Source organism: Salmo trutta, chromosome 20 (genome assembly GCF_901001165.1).
Source record: "Salmo trutta chromosome 20, fSalTru1.1, whole genome shotgun sequence".
Lineage (NCBI taxonomy): Eukaryota > Metazoa > Chordata > Actinopteri > Salmoniformes > Salmonidae > Salmo > Salmo trutta.
The window spans coordinates 52472104-52482237 of NC_042976.1; positions in this window are offsets into that span (position 1 = coordinate 52472104).

Below are 10134 nucleotides of genomic sequence, written 5' to 3' on the forward strand. Positions count from 1 at the left end.
GCTACCACAGCATTCTACAGCGATAAACCATCCCATCTGGTTTGCGCTTAGTGGGACTATCATTTGTTTTTCAAAAGGTCAATGAACCAAAATACACCTCCAGGCTGACCAAGAAGGAGAGTGATGGAGTGCTGCATCAAATGACCTGGCCTCCACAATCAACTGACCTCAACCCAATTGAGATGCTTTGGAATGAGTTGGACCACAGAGTGAAGGAAAAGCAACCAACAAGTGCTCAGCATATTGGGGAACTCCTTCAAGACTGTTGGAAAAGCATTCCAGGTGAAGCTGGTTGAGAGCTGGTTGAGCTCTGGTTGAGAGCTGGTTGAGAGAATGCCTAGAGTGTACAAAGCTGTCATCAAGGGTGATTACTTTGAAGAATAAAAAATAAAAAATATATTTAAAAATGTTTTGGTTACTACGTGATTCCATATGTGTTATTTCATAGTTCTCATGTCTTCACTATTACTCTACAATGTAGAAAATAGTGAAAATAAAGAAAAACCCTTGAATGAGTAGGTGTGTCAAAACTTTTGACTGGTATTTTGTATATATATATATACACTACCGTTCAAAAGTTTGGGGTCACTTAGAAATGTCCTTGTTTTTGAAAGAAAAGCACATTTTTGTCCATTAAAATAACATTAAATTGATCAGAAATACAGTGTAGACATTGTTAATGTTGTAAATGACTTTTGTAGCTGGAAACGGCTGATTTGTTATGGAATATCTTCATAGGCATACAGAGGCCCGTTATCAGCAACCATCACTCCTGTGTTTTAATGGCATGTTGTGTAAGCTAATACAAGTTTATAATTTTAAAAGGCTAATTGATCATTGGAAAACCCTTTTGCAATAAGGTTAGAACAGCTGAAAACAGTTTTGTTGGTTAAAGAAGCAATAAAATTGGCCTTCTTTAGACTAGTTGATTACCTGGAGCATCAGAATTTGTGGGTTTGATTACAGGCTCAAAATGTCCACAAACAAAGATCTTTCTTCTGAAACTCGTCAGTCTATTCTTGTTCTGAGAAATAAAGGCTATACCATGTGAGAAATTCCCAAGAAACTGAAGATCTCGTACAACGCTGTGTACTACTCCCTTCACAGAACAGTGCAAACTGTCTCTAACCAGAATAGAAAGAGGAGTGGGAGGCCCCGATGCACAACTGAGCAAGAGGACAAGTACATTAGAGTGTCTAGTTTGATAAAGATGCCTCACAAGTCCTCGGCTGGCAGCTTCATTAAATAGTACCCGCAAAACACCAGTCTCAAAGTCAACAGTGAAGAGGCGACTTCGGGATGCTGGCCTTCTAGGCAGAGTTGCAAAGAAAAAGCCATGACTGGTTGCATCACTGCCTGGTATGGCAACTGCTCGGCCTCCGACCGCAAGGCACTACAGAGGATAGTGCGAACGGCCTAGTACATCACTGTGGCCAAGCTTCCTGCCATCCAGGACCTCTATACCAGGCGGTGTCAGAGGAAGGCCCTAAAAATTGTCAGACTCCAGCCAGCCTAGTCATAAGACTGTTCTCTCTGCTACCGCAGGGCAAGCGGTACCGGAGTGCCAAGTCTAGGTCCAAGAGGCTTCTCAACAGCGTCCACCCCCAAGCCATAAGACTCCTGAACAGCTAATCAAATGGCTACCCAGACTATTTGCATTGCCGCCCCCTCCCACCCCCTCTCCTCTCCAACTCTTTTACACCACTGCTTCTCTCTGTTGTTATCATCTATGCATAGTCACTTTAATAACTCTACCTTCATGTATTTATTACCTCAACTAACCAGTGCCCCCGCACATTGACTCTGTATCGGTACCCCCATGTATATAGTCTCACTACTGTTATTTTACTTGTTACTTTTATTTGTTATTGTTATCCATATTTTTTTTAACTGCATTGTCGGTTACGGACTCTAAGTAAGCATTTCACTGTAAGGTCTACACCTGCCGTATTCGGCGCATGTGACTAAAAACATTTGATTTGATTTGATTTGATTGGTAGTCCTATAGGGCGGTGCACAATTGACCCAGCGTCATTCGGGTTTGGCCGGGGTAGGCCGTCATTGTAAATGAGAATTTGTTCTTAACTGACTTGCCTAGTTAAATAAAGGTTAAATAAAAATAAAATAAAATAAAAATAAAAAAAATCCAATCAGCATGAAAAACTGATTGGATTTGAAAAAAGTCATAAATGTAAGGGAATATTTTTTAAAAATTCACCCAACTTTTAACCTAAGTCCAATGACATTGTGAAATGTCGACAGAAGGTAACAAGTTTTTCTCTAGAAGCTGTCTGAGTTTAAAACTGTAATCTTCTATATTACAGAAATGATAGCGACAGAATTAGATTACTTCCCAAGCAAAGAAAATGTTTTGTCTTCTTGGCTATACAAGGTTGTAGATCAGACTCTGAATGTCATAGAAACTAACCAAAGATGTTCTTATATTCATCGGTCATGAATTTACAAGGTATTTTACAGCTTGTTTCTAGCATAACGCATCACTGACCAAAGTGTCGTTATAGATCACTTTATATAATAGAATCCATGTTATTTTCTTCAATATCTTAAGTTACGATTTTTGCCATTTGCTTTAACAAAAGGTAGGCCTATGGCATATCCTCACATACCCCCTGCATTTGAGTCCTGGATTTAACTTAACACACCAAGCAGTTCACTGGCAACGAGGTAGTCTGTAGAGTGCATGGTAGGTGGAGGATTTGGCTGACAAATCTATGGATAGCAGCCTATAGCCTAATTTGGTCTGTCAAACAAGTAAGCCTACCTCGTATTACTTAAATAGGAAGAAATAGGTTTCAGCGCAAAGCCTTCTTGTTGTTAGTAAAGTCAAATTAAAATGAAGGCAGTTTAAATGAATTATGTCTACTCGAATTTGCCTACTTTCAGCACCATGAGCTGTCCATTTCCAATTGGTTTAGCAGCGGCTGCTGCTTCAAGTTTCAGCACCACAATGTAAATTACTTGAATCTGGCTTATGGTGAGGTCAGTAACTCAGATAAATACCTTAATCGTGGGCAAGAAACAATGTTTTTATCAAATCAATTATAGTGCTAGCAAGCTATCAAAGTTGACCCCGGTCTTCATCTTCACACTCTCCCTCAAACTCAACAGAACATATAGGCTAGTCCACACGACTGATATTACATTTTTTTTGGACTAATCAACAATTATTTTTGTAAGAAGTTTTATTTACATCCCAGCAGCACAAAAGACTTGGAAAGGAAGTACATTTTCTTTGAAACATAGGCCTAACTTTGCTCCGTGCTTCTCCGAGCATGGACTTTGTATAGCCTAAGCCTATAGGCTATGGATAATTTGATTGAGACCAGACTAATTGCCTATAGGCACACTTGATATTGCGAGCCTAGTGGAGAACTAGAGATGGGGGACGGCATCGAGTACACATCGATATACAGCCTAATAAGCAACTCATTGTAAAACACTGATAAATATTGACATTTCATGAATTACAAATGGCGTGACCCTCCCCTGGACTAGATTTTTAAAAAGACTAAACCCTCACCCTGACTGAAATTGAAAAAGCATGGCCCTCTGCCATTTCCCTCCAGATTCCCATTCTATACATTTCAAACAATCTTTAAGATGTATTCGATCCCTTTCCGCAGTGCCTCAGATAAAACAGCAACATCTTTGTGGCAGATAAAGTCATACTTGATTATTGACAAAAGCGTCTCATGGGATCCCAACTTTTTAATGTGATATGTCATGGTAAATGTATGGTAATGGACCTCAACATCATTTTCTGACATAACACTATAACCTTAAAGGGAAATTGCTATATTTTTCAACTTCATATTAATTATCTCCAGCACCCCCCCAACATCAACATATGTGAAAATGTTGCGTTTCTATGTCTTGTAGCAAAAAATGAGGAAGATAAGTGTTTCCAATGACATCATCAACCAAATAGTGGTGAATTAGTAGGCAATGCCTACTCGTAGTTGGTTAAAATCACACGATGCACACCAGTGATGTCATTGGAAACACTTCTGTTCTTCTATAATTTTTACTATAAAACATAGAAAAGTGCAATTTTCACATGTGTTGATGTTGGGTTGGTGCTGGAGATGGTGAATTTGACCTTGAAATATGACACAGTGAAATTTCCCTTTACAATTACTAGCGGTGAGGGCATATCCAGCCATCCTCTCAGACGAGCTCAAGCTAGGCATTTATTGACGGTCCTTTGAGCCGGATTCTGACCTGCTTAGTTGATATGTTGAAGCATGCCAAAGAGGGATTTGTGCATCTCACCATGAGACGCCCGCCACCACCCACCTCAGCCCACATTGCCACACGAAGTCTTCATGCACCTGAGGAAGATAAGCTGTGACGCCTTACACACCTCTATCATCTAAGAGACTACCAGCCCTGCTCCAGGCCTCCCATTTGGGAGCTGCAGAGGAAATAGGAGGACCTCCGTCATGAGCAGGAAGAGCACAGGAGGTCATTCTCTAGGCAATCCCAGCCTGAGTCACTGCCGCGGGAGCAACGTTACCACCTCTACTCTCCTGACCATCACAGCTCTAGGCCCTTCCAACTAGAGCCATTGTCATTGCCACCCCAGCTGATTCTCCCAGAGCAAGCCTGGCTACTCCCCTGATAGACACTACCCCATGCTTCCACTGCTAGCACATTCACCACCTCCATGGGACTGTTGAGACTTCCACTATGTCCCAAGGTGGCCCAGCTATTCACCAGATTGTCATCCCTCCAGGCTCCCTATGCTAGGGACTATGTCATATCTACTACAGCCTTCAGGGAGCGCCACTAACTCCCGAAGTGGCCCAGGTGCTCTCCTTACCGACACACCACTAGGCCCCCACCGGCCTGAGCCACTAGAGCACCGGGTCCATGTCTGCTTTCCAGACCAGCCCAGCTCTCCATCAGGTCAAGACAAATCCAGCGTGCACAGTCCACCACACCAAGGTCTGCAGCCCCCTCAGCCAGAGCCTTAACTAGGGAGACTCCTTCTCCAGTTGTGGAGCTACAGCCAGCCGCAGCCATAGGACATGTATTGGCTACCGTTGTTGTCCTCTCCTCCCAATGCAAACCCCCTGCTGGTCGAGACTGACAACCAGCTGGAGCAACAGCCTGCAGCTCTTGCAGAAGTCATGTACAGCCCGGACATTGAGGCCTTTCCAACCACAGCCTAGTTCGATCAGACCCTTCTTTCATTCGAAGTTAAGCCTGTGGCCACAAGGACACGCTCCTGCTGGCCTTGCCCTGTCAGCCCCTGCCATGGTCGGACCCACCAGTCCCAGGCCAGGGGTCCTTGCTGGCCCAGCCTGCTAGCACCCTGCTATTTCCAGATTCGAGGATCCTTCCATAACTCACCTCAGGGGCCATTCCAATCCTCTCCATGGGGGACCCGCCAGACATCACCCCAGGTGACACACAAGAAGTCCCCCATGATGTCCCACCTGACCTAGACGTCCAGTTCCCTGCATTCACTGCAGGGTCAGATTCAGAGTTCCCTGCCCCCACAGTAGGGTTAGAGTTTCAGTCCGGCCTACCAGATAGGTGTAGAGGGCTCAGGTGTAGAGTGCCCTGCCTCTAAATTAGGGCCAGTGTATCCTTCCCCCTTGGTAGATCTAGGGTTCCCTGCCTTCCTGGTAGGTCCAATGTATGTTTTCAGCCCTAGCCGGCCCTCAGTCTCTGGCCCTAGTTGCGACCTCACACAATTCTGGCTTAGGCCCCTGGACTGCTGCCTTAATACTAGGGCCCCTGTTATCTGCCATTCTAAGTCCAAGGTCCCCTGCAGTAGTAGCCTCTAAGTTTGCTGCTCTGCCAGGCCCTAGGTATTCTACCCAAGTAGTCCCCACGTTTGCGTCACCACCAGATCAGCAGTCTCCTGGTTTGCAGGTCTGCAGTCTCCTGACCTGCTCAGATTGCAGCCCACTGCCTTAGTTGGTAGGCAGTCGCCTGGCATGCTAGGTTTAGGGCATCCTGCCCTTCTAAGCCGCAAGTCACCTGTACTATGTTCTCAGTCCTCAGCCCTCTTCAGCCCTCAGTCCCTAGCACTAGGTCCTCAGTCTCCAGCACTAGTCGGCCCTCAGTCCGTAGCCCAGGTTGGTCATCAGGCTACTGCCTGACTATGCTCAGAGTGACCAGTTTCTCTAGTAGGGCCAGAGCTCTACCGCTCCCCTAGCTCTCAGTTTGTTTCCCAGTCAAGTCCAGAGACAATTTCCAGGTCAGGTCAAAGTCAGTTTCTCTGTCAGGCCAGGAGCCAGTTTCCCTGTCAGGTTCTGAGTCATTCTCCTTATCAGGTCCAGTCAGTATCCCTGCTAGGTTCAGAGTCATTCTCCCTCGCAGGTTCTGAGTTGCATTTCCAGCCAAAATTATCAGCACTAGGCTCCCAGCCTTCAGAAGTTCTAGTTTGCTGTCTCCAGCCCTAGTCGGCCCTCACTGCTCCGCCAGGCTATAGGTTCTCTTTGCCCCACTAGGTCTGCAGTCTCTGCTCTCAATTGGTCCGCAGCCCCCAGCCTCAGCCGGCAAGCAGTCAGCATCCTCAGTGCTACTTGCCAAACCTCCTGATCTAGTTCTAGGCCCTGGGTCTCCCGTCCTACTAAGTTTGGTGTTATCTGCTCCTCTATGTCTGCAGTCCCTGCCCCAAGCCAGTTCGCAGCTCCCAGCCTCAGCTGGCACCCAGTTGCCTGTCCTAGCGCTAAGCTCCAAGTCCCCTGGTCAGCTAGGTTTTCTGTCTCCGGCCATACCTAGCTTGCGGTCCTCAGTCTTAGTAGTAGGTGCTAAGTCCCTTACCCTGAGATTCCTGCCTTGTTTGGCCCTCAGCCCCTTGAACGGTGGGATGCACTGTTCCCTGACAGGGGGGGGGGCCTTCTGTCTCCAGTTCCTCCTGCGCTGGAAGACCCTCCGGCCCTCGCACCTGGGGAACCATCTGACCTCTTCTCTTGGGCCCAGCCAACCCCTGCCTTCGAATTCCTCTTGAGACTCACCCAGGCGTCCACACCTGCTCCACCATCGGAGCCATGGCCAGCACTGGTGAAAGAATCACCAACCTCTGCCGCAGCCAGTGAGCTGCCAACCACAGTTGTGGCCGACATGCCACAATCCTCCGCTGCAGCAGGAGCGCTCTGCTACCGCCAGCCTCCAGTATAGTACTCAGTGCCAACGGATGGGCTCCAGCGGTCTTGCACCAGCTGAGTTAGAGGGTCCTTCGCCACACCTGTGGCATTCCATGGGGTGGGCCAGAAGTTTCTGCACCTCTGTGCATCTCCCTCGAGGGGCGGCCCCTAAGCTCCTTGTATGCACTTGAGCCAGCACCCTCCTGGCCACCATGGTCTTTTAAAGTGACAGTAGTAATCACCTGCCCTTCTTGTTCAGCCAGATGCACACTAGGACTGCTGGATAGGATTAGGCCCTTTCAGGACTAAGCCCCTCATTGAGTCCTTTTAAGAAATCCTGGGGCTGCTGTGAAAAAGTCCTTCGTTAGTAACGTGGCTCTTAAAGAACTTCGCACATCTACTGGATCACTCGTAGAGCAGCCAACGTGTATCATTAGATGCTTCCCCCCTCCCCTTTATTCAAAGACCTTTGCTAAACATAGAATCAAGATGTTTAGGTTATGTGTCTGATTGTGACTGCCAATAACTTCAGAATGAAGTTGACTAGAAATATGAAGTTGCCAAAGTATTTGCAATTGTTGCAAACTAGTGAAGGATACAATTATGCTTCAAATTAAAACCGAGATGATTGCATTAAAAGGCTACATGGGCCTATATAACCTATTTCAATCATATTTCAATTAATTTCATGTTCAATCAGTTGAATTATATTTTGCGACTAAGCTACTTTCTGTAATTTTTGCCTTGATGTGTTTCATAATGTGTGACAACATGTGTGCAATGATGTGGCCAATCTATGATTTGGTGCATTATTATTGGGTAAGCATAATAAGCCGCCTAAATAGCCTATTTGCAGCCATAGGTGGTAATATCTCTCTAGGAGATGATTTGTCATCAGTATTGTGGAATAATTCGAATGTTAAAGTAAGATTTTAATGGCGAAAGCTGATCCGAGACCAGCGCTGCTTTTCTTTTGTTCCTATCACTATCGACACATGGTCTAACGACACTTAGCGAACACTCTCTACGTGTTTTTTGGGGAAACTCTTAAAAAGTTGGCTTGTAAATAACGAGGTATCTGGAGCAATCTTCATAATCCGTTAATTACATCGCAACTTGGAAACAAGGCCCTGGGTTGGGTAAATTTCATTTAAAATTCTAATTAAATTCTTTAATTGATCAATGAAGTAGAGAATTTATGTTGAATTCAATTCGAATTTCCACAATGTTCAAGTTATGGAATTTGAATTGAATTGGAATTTGACAATTTAGACAGTTTGAATTTGAATATAATTGGAATTGTAAGAACATTTAATAATTGGAATTTAAATGAACTGGAGTTCAACATTTGTAAATTTCCCAGTTAATGGAATTAATGCACATACTCTAGTATAAAAAATGTACTGCAGTATTTGTTTAAATAATTTCAATTTGTATTTATATATTTCCAGTATAGCTAGGATATCTGAACAGTGAAATGATCAGCCTGAATGAACTGAATTCAAATTCGAATTTGTGGAATTGTTGGGGATAATATTGAATTGGGATTTGAATCATTGGAATTGATGTTACATTGGAATCGAGAGGATATGGATTATTCTGGAATTTGAATTGACTTAAATGGATTTCACAGCATGAGGTAATTGAATTAGAAATGTATTTGTGGAATTTAACCCCAACCCCAGTAATGACACTCACATGCTGTTTTTCTATCTTAAAATGTTGTGCATCCATCAAACATGTAATTGTTGTGAAATGTGTATATTGGTGTGTGCAATGTCTGACCCTCACAGGACTAGGGCGAGTTGTTTTGTTTAAGAGTTTGGTTTTTCATGGTTAACTTGTAGCTAATGTTAGCACTATTGCTTGTTCATGTATGCCTTTTGTAATGCCATATACATTATATACATTATGGAAGTTTCCAGTAAAAGCCAGTTTGCTGTCTCTCGTGCTCCAGCGCATGTGCAGTAGCCATGCCTTAAGGTCATCTGACTTCTGCATTGGCCTGCAGCATTTACGGTGATATGGCCTCTGCAGAAGTCAGGGCAATCATACGACTTGCGCTTCGTGGAGCAGTGCAGAGCTGTAGTGAAGGAAGTTGTCAAGGAAATGGGTTGGTGTTTACACAGGACCTCCCGCCCTCACCTACGGTCAACGAATCATGTCAATGTGGAGCTGTACTGAGCCCTCCGCATTGTTTGAACATTTGAGAGGGGCACGGCGATGCGGTACGAAGCCCAACGTGGCCTGCGTGCCTCCAGAGGCTCCGTAATTGCGTCACACCGTCCATACGGGGCCTCCAACAACATAATCAGATCAAGCATTTATTGGCTCTTAGAGACGATTCTAGTCCCTTCTTTTTCTCCCGCACATGCGCGCTCTCTACTGCCTACATACAATCTGTACCCAGGCTGTGTAGAGAGAGGTACGCCTTAATTGCCGTAACGCTCGCACACACCTCACCGAATATGGCACTAGCGCTCGTCTGCCGAATTTTCAGCGGGCGGTGTTTTAGGGACCACCCACTTTAGACGTCTGACATTTGTTAAGTGATTCTACATGTACATTCGCAATTTAAATTCAGAGGTGCTAAGTACTCTCGGCCAGCAAACGCTATTGGTGTGTCTGAGCCCTCTTTCTGGTACATGGTTATTTCTTATGATGTGTAAATATCCCCGTGTTGCATTTGTATAATATCATGCCTTATGTTTTTACATCTCCTTACCTTGCATGCATACTTTGTATATTATTACTATGGTTTATATTATTGTGATCCTAATGATTGCTTACTCTGCCTTTTTTAGAACACACGTTGTAGGAAACATTCAAATGGAAGCAGCTGCATGTGTGTGTGGTGGTTACAAAGTGTATGGTAATGAGCCCCAACATCCCGTTCTGACAGTACAACACTATAGCGGGCATATTTTACTGAATCAGTTAAAGTTACAAGCGGATGAGGGCATATCCAGCCAATAGCTGGGACTATCTCCAGATATATGTTTTTTCGTAA